The 15,274-nt window shown below is 46.9% G+C and overlaps 1 pseudogene; it reads left to right on the top strand.

Annotated features, from left to right (window-relative positions):
• Positions 1 to 11,949: 11,949 nt before the first annotated feature.
• On the top strand, positions 11,950 to 12,831 carry LOC148146267 (endogenous retrovirus group PABLB member 1 Env polyprotein-like; annotated as a pseudogene).
• Positions 12,832 to 15,274: the final 2,443 nt, after the last annotated feature.

Below are 15,274 nucleotides of genomic sequence, written 5' to 3'. Positions count from 1 at the left end.
AGGGCAATACTTTCCTGTCGTCTGCTTTGAGGTCAGTAAGGCTTTCATCAGGACTCATAAAGGAAACAGATAGTGAACATAAAAACTCAACATCCAAGGAATTTGGCACAGAATGCTGAGTGGCATGAAGCAGACAGTGATGGCCCAATTAGAAATCTCTGTCCGTTCATGTCTCACTATTGGGGTCTTGCTGATGTAGTTGATAGAAATGATTTAGATTTGAATAGTGCGTGGTGAATCATTGGGTTCATGAATAATATGAAGATTGGTGGGGTGATAAATACTGAGGATTATAGCCTGAGGTTACAGAAGGATGGAGATGGCCTTGTCAGATGGACTGATCAGCGGCAACGGGTGAAGTGCCTGAAGACTGGAGGGTGATTAATGATGTGCCATTATTGAAGCCAGGAACAGCCATTGAACTATGGAGCTCTGAGCCTGATGGTAGTGGTGGGTAAGCTGTTGGAGGGCATTCTGAGGGACAATTTAGATGCATTTGGAAAAGCAAGAATTGATTAGGGATAGTCAACTTGGCTTTGTTTGTGGAAATGATGTATCCAACTTGATAGAGCTTTTGAAGGGATGACCAAGAAGACAGATAAGAAGGTTTCACATGGGAGATTGCTTAGTTAAGGTTAGATGACATGCCATCCAGGGAGAGAGGACAGCACGGTGCCTCAGTGGTTTGATTCTAACTCCCGGTGACTGTCTGTGTGGAGTTTACACATTCTCTCTGTATCTGTGCGGGTTTCCTCCGGATGCTCCAGTTTCCTCCCACAGTCCAAAGTTGCCATGGGAAATGCAGCATTACAGGGATAGAGTAGAGGTGTGAGTCTGGGTGGGATGCTGTTTAGACAGTCAGTGTGGAGCCAATGGACAGAATGGCTTGCTTCTACACTGTAGGAATTCTAAACTTAATCCAGAGAGACAAATAATGTTCTGGGGACCTGGGCTCCAATCTTCGACAGAGGTGGATGTGGGTCCTTACAGTCTGACGGGGTTGGAACGCAGTCTGAGATGGCGAGCTGGGCTGCATCCTCAAGTGTTGAGGATGTGAATGTTTTGTGGAGCTACTGTCTGAGGGGTTTTGGGTTTAAACACAACAAAGTGGCGCTTTCTTAGGCATTGAGGGAGCACTTTCTGAGGTACTGAGGGAGAACTATCTGTCGGTATAGAGTGAAGAGGGTAGAAAGGGACAAATGCAATTCCCCGAGGCGCTCTGGTGTTGTAATTTCAAAAGGAAACAACTCCCATTTCATAACATTCAGATAATTTTAAACAATCAGTGAAAAATAACATCAGCATGTGTCTGAAACATGGTTTGGAGGAACACTTTCATTAATCTATTGTTACTTGTTGCTTGGAGATGCTTTAGAAAAGCAGGCACCCAGATTAATGCTGTCGATGCAAGAGGTGGTGCACAGGAAGATCTGTAGCTGCTGTCTGTCTCCCTGGAGCAGTCATCATGCGAGATCACGGTTCAGTCCTCGGAGTAATCATTTCTCCATCAAAACCTCAATCATGCCTTTAGAGCTGTGTGTGTGTGTGTGAGAGAGAGAGAGACAGAGAGAGAGACTTCCGTGTTTGTGTGTGTGAGAGAGTGGATGCATGTGCATCTCTGTGTGTCTGTATGTGTGTCCATGAGAGAGTGAGAGAGAAAGTGTGTGTTTATGTGAGAGTGTGTGTCTGTGTGTGTTTGAAGGGTTGTGTGTCTGTGTGTGCATATGTGTGAGAGTGAGGGTGTGTGTGTGAGAATGTAAAAGTGTGTGTGAGAGACTGTGTGTCTGTGTGTGAGAGTGTGTATGTGTGTGTGAGAGAGTGTCTTTGTGTGTGAGAGAGTATATCTGTGTGTATGTGTGAGAGAGAGAGGTCTGTGTGAGAGATTGTGTCTATGTGTGTGTGACAGTGTGCCTATGTGTGAGAAGTAATGTGTATGTGTGTGAGAGAGAGTGAGTGTGTATGTGTGTGTGAGAGAGTATGTCTGTGTGCATGTGTGTGAGAGAGAATGAGTGTGTCTGTGTGTGTAAGAGACATTGTGTGTGAGAGAGTGTGTGAGAGAGAGTGTGTGTCTGTGTGTAAGAGACTGTGTGCGTGAGAGTGTGTGAGTGAGAGTGTGTGTGAGTGTCTGTGTGTGAGAGTGTGTCTGTGTGTGAGAGAGAGTGTGTCTGTGTGTGTGAGAGAGTGAGTGTGTCTGTGTGTATGTGTGAGAGAGAGTGTGTGTCCAAGTTTCTGTGAAAGAGAGTGTGTTTGTATGTGTTTGAGGGAGCGTGTGTCTGCGTGTGTATGTGTGTGTGAGAGAGTGTGCCTGTGTGTGTGTCAGTGTGTGAGTGAGTGTGTGTATATGTGTGTGTGTATGTGTGTGTGTGTGAGAGGGAGAGTGTGTGCCGGTGTGTGTCTGAAAGAGAGAGTGTGTCTGTGTGTGCGAGAGAGAGATTGTCTGTGTCTGTGTGTATGAGAGAGAGTGTGCGTGAGAGAGAGTGTCTGTGTGTGAGAGAGAGTGTGTCTGTGTGGGTGTGTGAGAGAGTGTGTGTCTGTGTGTGTGTGAGAGAGGGTGTGTCTGTGTGTGTGTGAGAGACAGTGCATCTGTGTATGTGTGTGAGAGAGAGTGTGTGCCTGTGTGTATGTGTGTGAGAGAAAGAGATGTGCCTGTGTGCATGTGTGTCTGAGAATGTGCCTGTATGTGTTTGAGAGAGCGTATGTCTGTGTGTGTGTGAGAGAGAGTGTGCCTGTGTGTGTATGTAAATGTGAGAGTGTGCCTGTGTGTGTGAGAGTGTGTTGCGTGTTTGAGGGAGCGTGTGTCTGTGTCTGTATGTGTGTGAGAGAGAGAGTTGTGTCTTTGTGTATGTGTGTATGAGAGTGTGTCTGTGTGTGTGTTTGAGGGAGCGTGTGTCTGTGTGTGTGAGAGAGAGCGTGTGTAAACTAGCCAATCTTATCAGGTTCCCATGAATTTAAAATCCAGCTGCTGTTTCAGGTAAATTGGTCCTTGTGTCTCCAAAGACACAAAAGCTGCAAGAGTGACTTAACTGGGCGAAAGAGAGTGCTGTTCATTCCAGTGGGGATTCATCCAGTAAACCTTCCCCACACACTAACATCCCTCTGGCAATGCAGTGACTAGCCCTGCACACAGTGCACCAGGTACAAACCAATGTAATGTCACCATAGTCTTAGCAGAGCATGGGATAGCTCCTCATTAAAGAGCGGTGTCTCGTGGTGCTTTAATCAGAGGGTCACCATGCCCCAGCTGAGGGGAGAGGTTCGCAGGAGAGTCCTTCAGAGTAACTGTTGCTAGTGTGGTAAGCTAACTGCCCAGCCAACTAAGCTAACTGACCTCAATCCAAGGGCATGCCTGTATAGCCCAATCATCGCCAGCCTGCACCTCAATAGGAGCCAGGAGCCATTCGGGCCCCACTGTGGGAGATTAGAAATGTAGCTTCTGCAGGTGAAGGGTGGGCTGTTGCGGGGGTGGGACATTATACAAACGGTCGCGGAATTCTTGTAGCATGTAGCATACTTAAGGCTAAGACTTTAATGAATATAGAGGGTCTTTTAAAGAAAATAGTTTTAAGCTAGGAAATAACTATGAAGGGTTGTAGCTGACCACAAAAGAAGCAGCAGGGGCATTTCACAATAAAGCTTATAGTATGATAAGAGAAACTGGATAAAAGAACAAGCTGTAACAAACAAGGAACAAAGAATGCAGACATACAAGGACAGCAGGATGGCCAGATAAGAAAACAACTAGAGAACAAAACAAATGAGGTGACCAGTTTATGATATGATGAGATTAGACCAGTGAGAAAAGGGAGGTGTGATTCAGCAACTTGCAAACTGAACAAAGAAAGTTTACATGCTTTGTTATGTGCGCATATTTGCTTGATTGCAGAGGCATCCGGTACTTGTAAGGCCATAATAAATTGTTCTTGTTTCCAAGGCTTTGTCTCAGGCTGATTTATGAGTGATTTCTTTTTCTCACAATTGGGGGCATCGTTCCGGGATCCAAAACTCCGAACACTCGACACTCTTGGGACGACAGGGGAGGTGCACCTCGCCGATTTCTTTGATCTCTGACTCCTTTGTTTGCCGTTCGTGGTTTGGGCGAGTACGATCCGAACTGGGAGACCCTGGAAACAAGTCGGGCTGACGCGGCGGGTTCGGTCGGGCAACTCTTGTGCACAAGACCCTTGTCGGGAAAGGTCTTAAAGGATATATCTGGGCGACCGGGGGCAGCGGTATTTGCTGCAGGAATTGCCGTGGGACGGGACGCACTGAAACGACCAGGAACTCTTTGCACAGACCAAGGTAAGAAAAGAGACTTTTAAGTATTGCCTTGGTGTTAATAGACAATAGACAATAGACAATAGGAGAAAGTGAGCACTGCAGATGCTGGAGATCAGAGCTGAAAATGTGTTGCTGGAAAAGCGCAGCAGGTCAGGCAGCATCCAGGGAACAGGAGAATCGACGTTTCGGGCATAAGCCCTTCTTCAGGGAATAGACAATAGGTGCAGGAGTAGGCCATTCAGCCCTTCGAGCCTGCACCGCCATTCAATATGATCATGGCTGATCATTCCTAATCAGTATCCTGTTCCTGCCTTATCTCCATAACCCTTGATTCCACTATCTTTGAGAGCTCTATCCAACTCTTTTTTAAATGAATCCAGAGAGTGGTCCTCCACTGCCCTCTGGGGCAGAGCATTCCACACAGCCACCACTCTCTGGGTGAAGAAGTTTCTCCTGAGCTCTGTCCTAAATGGTCTCCCGCGTATTTTTAAGCTGTGTCCTCTGGTTCGACACTCACCCATCAGCGGAAACATGTTTCCTGCTGCCAGAGTGTCCAATCCTTTTATAATCTTATATGTCTCAATCAGATCCCCTCTCAATCTTCGAAACTCAAGGGTATACAAGCCCAGTCGTTTCAGTCTTTCAGTGTAAGGTAATCCTGCCATTCCAGGAATTGACCTCGTGAACCTACGCTGCACTCCCTCAATAGCCAGAATGTCTTTTCTCAAATTTGGAGACCAGAACAGCACACAGTACTCCAGGTGTGGTCTCACCAGGGCCCTGTACAGCTGCAGAAGCACCTCTTTGCTTCTATACTCAATTCCTCTTGTTATGAAGGCCAGCATGCTGTTAGCCTACTTCACTACCTGCTGTACCTGCATGCTTGCCTTCATTGACTGGTGTACAAGAACATCCAGATCTCTCTGTAATACCCCTTTACATAAATTGATTCCATTCAGGTAGTAGTCTGCCTTCCTGTTCTTGCTACCAAAGTGGATAACCATACATGTATCCACATTAAACTGCATCTGCCATGCATCTGCCCACTCACCTAACTTGTCCAGGTCATCCTGTAATCTCCTAACATCCTCATCACATTTCACCCTGCCACCCAGCTTTGTATCATCAGCAAAATTGCTAATGTTATTGCTGATACCATCTTCTATATCATTAACATATATTGTAAAAAGCTGCAGTCCCAGCACGGAGCCCTGCGGTACCCCACTGGTCACTGCCTGCCATTCCGAAATGGAGCCGTTTATCACTACCCTTTGTTTCCTATTAGGCAACCAATTTTCAATCTAATCTAGTACTTTGCCCCCAATACCATGCACCCTAATTTTACTCACTAACCTCCTGTGTGGGACTTTATCAAAAGCTTTCTGAAAGTCCAGGTACACTACATCTACTGGATTTCCCTCGTCCAACTTCATAGTTACATTCTCAAAAAATTCAAGAAGATTAGTCAAGCATGATTTCCCCTTCATAAATCCATGCTGACTCTGTCCTATCCTGTTACTACTATCCAGATGTGCAGTAATTTCATCCTTTATAATAGACTCCAGCAGCTTTCCCACCACTGAGGTCAGACTAACTGGTCTATAATTACCTGCTTTCTCTCGCCCACCTTTCTTAAAAAGTGGTATAACATTAGCCACCCTCCAATCCTCAGGAACCGACCCCGAATCTATTGAACTCTGGAAAATAATCACCAGTGTATCCACGATTTCCCGAGCCACCTCCTTCAGTACCCTGGGATACAGACCATCAGGCCCCGGAGACTTATCAACCTTCAGACCTAACAGTCTCTCCAACACCAAATCCTGGCAAATATAAATTCCCTTAAGTTCAGGTCCTTCAGCCACTGTTACCTCAGGGAGATTGCTTGTGTCTTCCCCAGTGAACACAGATCTGAAGTACCCATTTAATTCCTCTGCAATTTCTTTGTTCCTAGTAATATATTCCTCTGTTTCTGTCTTCAAGGGCCCAATTTTTGTCCTAACCATTTTTTTTGCCTTGCACATTCCTAAAAAAGCTTTTACTATCCTCCTTAATATTCTTGGCCAGTTTACCTTCGTACCTCATTTTTCCTCTGCGTATTTCCTTCTTAGTAATCCTCTGTTGCTCTTTAAAAGCTTCCCAGTCTGCAGTTTTCCCACTTATCTTAGCTATGTTATACTTTTTCTCTTTTAACTTTATATGTTTCTTTACTTCCCTCGTCAGCCACGGCTGCCCATGCCTCCTCCTGGGATCTTTTTTCCTTTTAGGAATGAACTGATCCTGCAACTTCTGCATTATACACAGAAATATCCGCCATTGTTCCTCCACGGTCATCCCTGCTAAGGTATTGCACCATTGAACTTTGGCCAGCTCCTCCCTCATAGCTCCATAGTTCCCTTTATTCAACAGAAGTACTATCACTTCCGACTGTACCCTCTCCCTCTCAAATTGCAGATTGAAGCTTATTGTATTATGGTCACCACTTCCCAATTCCCTTCACTTCGAGGTCTCTGACCAATTCTGGTTCGTTGCACAATACCAGATCCAGAATTGCCTTCTCCCTGGTCGGCTCCAGCACCAGCTGCTCTAAGAATCCATCTCTGAGGCACTCCACAAAGTCTCTTTCTTGAGGCCCAATACCATCCTGATTCTCCCAGTCTACCTGCATGTTAAAATCCCCCATAACAACTGCAGTGACATCTTTGCGACAGGCCAATTTCAGCTCCTGATTTAACTTACATCCGACATCCAGACTACTGTTTGGGGGCCTGTAGATGACTCCGAAGAGGGTCTTTTTACCCTTAGTATTTCGAAGCTCTATCCATACTGACTCTACATCCCCTGACTCTAGGTCCCCCTGCGCAAGGGACTGAATATCGTCCCTTACCAACAAGGCCACCCCACCCCCTCTGCCCGTCAGTCTGTCCTTACGATAGCACGTGTATCCTTGAATATTCATTTCCCAGGCCCTGTCCACTTGAAGCCACGTCTCAGTTATCCCCACAATATCGTATCTGCCAATTTCCAAAAGAGACTCAAGCTCATCCATCTTATGTCTAATGCTTCGTGCATTCATGATTTAATTTGTTACTGCTCTCACCCTTCCCATCAACCCTTATTTCACTCAACCTTACAGCATGATGCCTTTCTGAGTTTTCTGCCTCATTGATACAGTTGTCTTTCTTGACTTCTCTTGTTCTAACTTTCCCTTCAATTTCCTTTTTTAACATCCAGCTTGTCCCCTCCCCCCCCCTCCGCTACTTAGTTTAAATGTAGCGGTGTTGCAGTAGAAAACCTGCCTGCCAGAATGCTGGTCCCTAACCTATTAAGGTGCAAGCCGTCTCTCTTGTAGAATTTATGTTTACCACAAAATATACCCCAGTGATCCAAGAACTTAAAACCTTGCTTCCTGCACCAGTTCCCCAACCACACGTTCAAGTCCATTATCTCCCTGTTTCTGGCCACACTAGCCTGAGGAACTGGAAGCAAACCAGAGATAACCACCTTGGACGTCCTGCTTTTCAGCCTTCTTCCTAGTTCTCCGAAGTCTCGCAGTAGTATGTTCCTCCTCTTCTTCCCGACATCATTTGTGCCGACATGTACCACCACCTCTGGCTCTTCACCCTCATCCTTGAGGATTTCCTGCACTCTGTCCGCGATGTCTTTCACTCTAGCACCAGGAAGACAACACACCATCCTTAAATCCCGTCTGCTGCCACAAAAACCCCGGTCAGTTCCTTTCACGATGGAGTCCCCTATTACCACGGCTATGTGCGATGTCCGACTCTTCCGCTCTGCCACTGCGACAACTTTTGATTGACAAACTTGGCCGCCTTGTGTTCGGGAAGTACGAAAAGTACGGGGAATTGGCGAGATATAAAATAAAGCATATATTAATGGAAACAGCCCTTGTCAGAAGGGCTAGTAGCTGAAGGGCTACTGAGGGTACACTTCGTAACTAACTTATGGCCAGACGTCCAGAAAAATATTCAAAAGCTAGAGGAGTCGTTGCAGGAAGCTCAAAGTGTCTGTGAGATACGGTGCCTGTGTGTGTGTGAAAGAGAGAGAGAGAAAAAAAAGAGCTGTACAGCCAGTAGAAAGTTTGACCCTGTGGGATATAGGTAAAATAATGTTTCTTCTGCAGATCTGCAATTCTGCAATTATAATTTCTGATACAAAGTAAATGAACTCACATCAGTGTGTAATTGTTTTAACCAAGAGCTGAGTCAACAAGAATGGAAACTATATGGAGGAAATATATAATTGTTTTTGTTTTAGCTAAAATTGTATGCCAGCGTGAAACGTGATTGCAAAACAATGGTAGATATTATGGGCAAACACTGTCCCCTTGACTTGTCCGGACTTGTCTGACCTGCCCAGCTCCTTTTCCACCTATCCACTCCACCCTCTCCTCCCTGACCTATCACCTTCATCTCCTCCCCCACTCACCTATTGTACTCTATGCTACTCTATCCCCACCCCCACCCTTCTCTAGCTTATCTCTCCACACTTTAGGCTCTCTGCCTTTATTCCTGATGAAGGGCTTTTGCCCGAAACGTCGATTTTGCCTGTCCTCAGATGCTGCCTGAACAGCACCACTGATCCAGAAATAGATAAGGTGTTGTAAGAGGATGAAGTCGGCCTGTATAAACAGTTGGTATGAACATCTGTTTCCCACTTGTATGGAGACACAGGAACAAACCCTAATTAAAGAGGTCATAAATATTAGAATGGTCTCGGGAGAAGCCCAGATGGAAAGAGTAGATAATGATGAAGAAAGAATATGCCTAACAATGACCTGTAGTGGGATGAGGTCAAACGGCCTTGTGAGGCCAGATATAAGCATTTTGTCACAGACAAGGCCGGATAAGCAGGAGTGGTGGGACCAGTCTTAAGAAAATGGAGGATGTAAACAGGGGGAGAAACAATGAAATAAGAAAAAAATATGTAGGAACCAAATATCGAGAATTTGTTGAACTCGGTGTGTTTTGTCCTCTGCCTTGCCTGGCACTGGACATCACACCCACTTGCAAGTGTAAAAATAAATGACACTACTGATTCAGATCTTGTCTCGGACTGAAATTATTAAAGTGAGTGGGCTTTGTTTCTCACAACCCTTTGTGATTCGGTTTGAATGCACATTTGTTTGTTGGTGACTGAATGTTTGTGCTTTATTCCCTGGAGCTTGAGATCCGGGACTGTTTTGAATCTGATTTCTACTATGGAAATTTTAACATGATTTCTTTTAAGGTTAAGGATTTTACAGATTATGAAATAAAATGTTAACTCCTGTTCTTTTTACAGGTCATGACTGTCTAACTCAGCTCTTTTTCCTTACATAAAAGTGATTTATGGAGAACAGTTGAAGGCTCAAAAAGCATATAATTGGTCAGATTAATCGGACGAGTAAGGTGTCTCGTCAGGACCCTGAAGGGGGTGTGGAAGAAGGTGGCACCGGACCTCGATAAGATTAATTAAATTAGCAACAATGGGAGTTGCCTGTGTAACGATCGATCTGCAATTAACGTTAAAGGGGAATATATTCCGCCCGACAGTCCTTTGGGGAAAATGTTGGGAAATTGGGTACACAACTCCCAGGCGCGGGGGAAAGATATGGTTATAATGATAAACTATTGTTGTTTTGTCTGGACCCGCGAAAGCATTAAGGAGTCTATTTTTTTTGGCCCAAATATGGGTCCAATGAGGATTGGCTGTGCCAAGATCTAAATATATACGTCAATTGGAAAGAAACATACAGTCAAGAAGAGTCGGAATATGTGGCTTGCTGGATAGGGGTTGCGGGGGGTAAAATTATATCCCATGAAGGTGGAAGAATCAGGGAAAGAGCAAGAAAAGAATGAACAAGAGAAATCACAAAGGGTTTCCTGTTTACCGCCCACATACCCTCCTCTAGAGACATGTCTATCCCGTCTCTACAGCCAGCCTACGGCCCCAGAACCGAAAGCAACTCCAGTAACTGAAAGAGAAACGGGCTCTGAGCTAATAGATGCAGAACCTGGCGGCCCAGAGTCACTCGAGCCACCATACGTAAAGGAGGAGATAAGGGAAAATATAAAATTATGTCCCTTAAGAGAGGTCCCGATTGGGGCCGGAGAAATAGGATACGTAAACGCTCCCTTAACTAGTAGTGAAGTTAGGGCTTTTAAGAAGCAAATGAAAAGTTTGATAGAGGATCTAAGGGAAATGGTAATATTGGGAATTAAAGAGGCGGCACCTAGATCACAAAATGTTGTTAAGGCTTTCGAAGTACGACAAGAGAAGGATGAAACCCTTCTGCATTTCTTCAAAGGCTCAAGGAGGCCACAAGGAATTATTCAGGGATGGATCCCGATAATCGATAGCACAGCGACACTTAAAGGTCCAGTTTGTAACTCAATCATGGCCGGACATACAAAAGAAATTACAGAAATTAGATGGATGGAGTGAAAGACAGATGGAAGAATTGTTACGTGAGGCACAGAAAGTGTATGTGAAAAGGGAAGACGAGAAGCAGAAACAGAAAGCCAAAATGATGGTGGAAATAACAAAAAGGAGACTGGGATCGGGGGATAACAGGAAGGATAGGGAAGGACACAAAAGACAAAGGTCGGACATCCGGGGAAGGAGGCAACAGGCAGGATGTTACCATTGTGGGAAAGTGTGGCATTTTAAATGGGAATGCCCGGAATTAGCAGAAGAAATGGAAACCGTTTCCCTAATGACCTTCGTTGAGGACTAGGGGAGTCACGGGTTCCTTCCTCCTGAGACCCACCGGAACCTTGATAAATCTAAAGGTGGAACCTGAAGGGGAAGAGGCAGTACTTTTGGTGGACATGGGAGCAGCACGATCATCCTTCAGTTTTAGACATACCGGTGTTAAATTGACTAACAAGAATTGACTAAAAGGCAAAGAATTCTTGGTGCCTATTTTTGAGCCAACCCTGATTAGAGGAAATGATGAGGAAGTGACAGGACAATTACCAACTGTAGAGTTCAGTGATAAGTTCTTTAAAAAAAACTATATTGTTGCGCTCGGTTCTTCTTTGTCTGTCCTTAGGAAGAAGGGTCTGTTGACCCCAGACACCTCCACTTCAGTTCGCCGTACATTGAATACAACCGGATGATTGGGTCCTGAGCAAAAGCTGGAAAGATACCAAACTGCAGCCCAGCTGGGAGGGACGTTCCTAATCCGCCTGACCACTGAAACAGCCGTCCGAACTGCTGAAAAAGGGTGGAGTCATCACACCCGTGTTAAGGACCCGGTGGACGCTCCTTCCCCTACGGCAGAGTGGCAAGCACATCCTACAGACAACCCTCTGAAAATCAAGCTGAGTAAAAAGAATGGACTGAGATAAGAGACTATTAAATATTGGTTAAAAACTGTATCCCAAAACAATTGTAAGTGTTGCGTGGACTCCCTCCTCCCTGGTATTTAAAGGGTTAGGGAATAGACAGATAGGGGTTGTGAGCTGAAATGAATGGTCAGCTTTATATTGTCATGATAATATTGGTGCTAGCTGCCAAGGGGGGTGGGAAAAATTATTTTACCGCTTTTTGTCAGAATTATGCTAAACTAAAGGGGCATACCGACTGTTGGGTATGTGCGGAGATCCCACACCATGACGAATCTGGAATTCCTCTCACGGTAATACCACTTACCAAAAGAGCACGATGTACAACAATTTGACTCGGGCTCAAATAATACAAAATGGAGATCTGACAGGGGTAATTATAACTTTGCGGGATGGTTCCCTCGACCAGCCCCGAAAACTCTGGGTGCTATCAATGGTCTTAGAGTTTCCCCACCAAAAGGAGCAGTAAATACCACTTGTTTCTGTAATCAGAATGATACCACACCGTTCCGATTAGGAAAGTCATCTTGTGTCTACATGAGCCAAGCTACTGCCACGACCATTCTCCGACTATTAAATAGAACGTATTGGGTATGCGGTCTGAAGGCCTATCCATTTATTCCCGGGGAAAAATACATTCGCGTGACTGAATGTATAGGAATGCATGCATGTTATGATGTTGATCAAACACTCCCTCAAAGCCAGAAAGGCTGGAGCGGCTGCTGCTACCACGCCCATATAATTCCCCACTTGAGGCTGTTAGAGGGAGCCCCAAAAATACCTCAGAATAAACAGGGAGGAAGGCGAGTAACCGAAGGAGATCGCCTCCTCTGGACTTTGATACCTATGTACGGCTCGAGCGGGAGTAGAAATACAAAAGTTGGCGGCTTCCCTGGAAGAGCTGTCCATCAATACTGCTGATGCATTGGCCGAAACCCAATCCCAAGTAGCAGCCATAACGACCGAAATGATTGCCACTAGGCTAACGACTCTTCAGAACAGGATGGCTCTAGATTATATTCTGGCAGAGAAAAGTGGTACCTGTGCACTAATTGTAGAGGAATGTTGTACTTACATACCTGAGGTCTCCTCTAACATTCATGAAATCTCCAAACACGTGTGAGACAAAATCGCCAAAATAAAGATTTCCGGTTTCAGTACCGGAATGAAAAGGGATGGGAGTGGGAGAATTGGGGATTGATTGTTTGAGGAAGATGGTTAGTGAATCTGGCTATCTATGGATTATTGATATTAGTGGGTCTGGTGGTAGGGTTCAATGTCCTAAAATGGGTAATGAGCCGACTGATGACATCCCTTGGGGAAGGAACCCAAATACATCATCAGATGCTTTCACAATCAGCAGGTAATATGCCACAAAGGGAAAGTCAAAGAATGTTCCTAGAGTTCGAGGGACGAACAGCACAAATGTAAAATGTAAGATTATGAACCTCATTGCCAAAAGGCGTAAGAGGGCAGACTGTAAGAAAATAAATTAAAGCAGACTTAATAAGTGCAGAAACAGCAGTTAGAGAAAAAGAAAAAGGGGGGAATTGTGGGAGGTTAGAAATGTAGCTTCTGCAGGTGGGGGGAGTGGGCTGTTGCTGGGGTGGGACATTATACAAACGGTCACGGAATTCTTGTAGCATGTAGCATACTTAAGGCTAAGACTTTAATGAATATAGAGGGTCTTTTAAAGAAAATAGTTTTAAGCGAGGAAATAACTATGAAGGGTTGTAGCTGACCACAAAAGAAGCAGCAGGGGCATTTCATAATAAAGCTTATAGTATGATAAGAGAAACTGGATAAAAGAACAAGCTGTAACAAACAAGAAACAAAGAGTGTAGACATACAAGGACAGCAGGATGGCCAGGCTTCCCCGAGACTGGCCTGCTCCACCTTACAGTGAGAACCTGGAGGAGATTTCACTTCTCACTGAGAGGCTGAAACTCCAATCCAAATCAGGCTGTTTCCCTCCGAGACTCAGGGAAGAGTCTCCACCCCCTCTCTCTACACCCTCTCTCTTCCCCCTCTCTCCCCATCTCTCAACCTCTCTCTCCCCACTCACTCTCTCTCGCTCCCCCTCTATCTCTCCCCCCCTTCCCCTCTCTCTTTCCCCCTCTCTCGCCCCCCTCTCTTGCCTCACTCTCTCGTCCTCTCTGTCTCTCCCCCTCTCTCTACACCCTCTCTCTGCCCCCTCTCTCCCCATCTCTCAACCTCTCTCTCCCTACCCACTCTCTCTCGCTCCCCCTCTGTCTCTCCCCCCTCTCTTCCACTCTCTCTTTCCCCCACTCTCGCCCCCCCTCTCTTGCCTCACTCTCTCGTCCTCCTCTCTCACTACTCTCCCTCTCCCCCTCACTCTCTCACTACTCTCTCTCTGCCCCATCTCTCCCCCTTTTCTCCCCCTTATTCTCTCCCCTTTCCCTCTCTCCCTTCCCTCTCTCCCCCTCTCTCACCCCTCTCTCTCGACCCCCTCTCTCTGCCCCCTCTCTCCTCCTCACTCTGTCACCTCACTCTCCCTCTCACTCCCTGCCTCTCTCACACTCTCTCTCTCCTCCTCTCTCACCTCCTCTCTCTCTCCACTATCTCTCTCTCTGCCCCCTCTCTCTGCCCCTTCTCCCCCTCTCTCTCCCCTCTCTCTCCCCACTTCTCTCCCCTCCCTCTCTCCCCGCCCTCTTTCCCCTTCTCTCGCCACTCTCTTTCGACCCCCTCTCGCTGCCCCTCTTTCTCTGCCCTCACTCTGTCACCTCACTCTCCCTCCCCCTCTCATTCTCTGCCTCTCTCACCCTCTCTCTCACCCTGTCTCTACCCCCTCTCTCCCCCACTCTCTCTCCCCCACTCTCTCCGCCAACTCTCTCCCCCACTCATTCCCCCCACTCACGGCCCCACTCTCTCCCCCCACACTGTCCCCCACACTCTCCCCCACGCTCTCCCCAACTCTCGCTCCCCGCACTCTCTCTTCCCCTCTCTCCCCCGCTCTCTCCCCAATCACTCTGTCTCGCTCCGCCCTCTGTCTCTCCCCCTATCTCTTCTCCTCTCTCTTTCCCCCTCTCTCACCCCCTCTCTTGCTTCACTCTCTCGCCCTCCTCTCTCTCCCCTCTCTCACTCACAGTCTCTCTCCCCCCTCTCTCTCTCTCCCATCTTTCTCTCTCCCTCTCTCTCCCCCTCTTCTCCGCCTCCCTCTCTTCCCCTCCCTCTCCCCCTCCCTTTCTCCTCTCCCTCTCTACCCCTCTCTCGCCCCCTCTCTCGACCCCCTCTCTCTCAGCCCTCTCTCTCACCTCACTCTGTCACCTCTCACTCCCTCCCACTCTCCCTCCCTCCCACTCTCAGCCTTTAACTCACCCTCTCTCTACCCCTCTCTCCCCCACTCTCTCCCACACACTCTGCCCTCACTCTCTCCCCCAGTGTCTCCCCAACTCACTCCCCCCACTCACTCCCCCACTCTCTCTCCCCTCTCTCTCTCTCCATCTCTATCCCCCTCTCCCTCTCTCCACTGTTTCTTTCTGCCCGTTCTCTCTGCACCCTGTCTCTCCCCCTCTCTCCCCTTCTCTCCCTCCCTCTCCCCCCCTCTTTCCCCCTCTCTCGCCCCTCTCTCTCGACCCCCTCTCTCTGCCACTCTCTCGCTCCCCTCACTCTGTCACCTCACT

Source organism: Chiloscyllium plagiosum, unplaced genomic scaffold (genome assembly GCF_037043375.1).
Source record: "Chiloscyllium plagiosum isolate Xiang-an unplaced genomic scaffold, Cpla_swu_hap1 HiC_scaffold_21, whole genome shotgun sequence".
Taxonomy (NCBI): domain Eukaryota; kingdom Metazoa; phylum Chordata; class Chondrichthyes; order Orectolobiformes; family Hemiscylliidae; genus Chiloscyllium; species Chiloscyllium plagiosum.
This window is presented reverse-complemented; position numbering and strand designations above follow the sequence as displayed.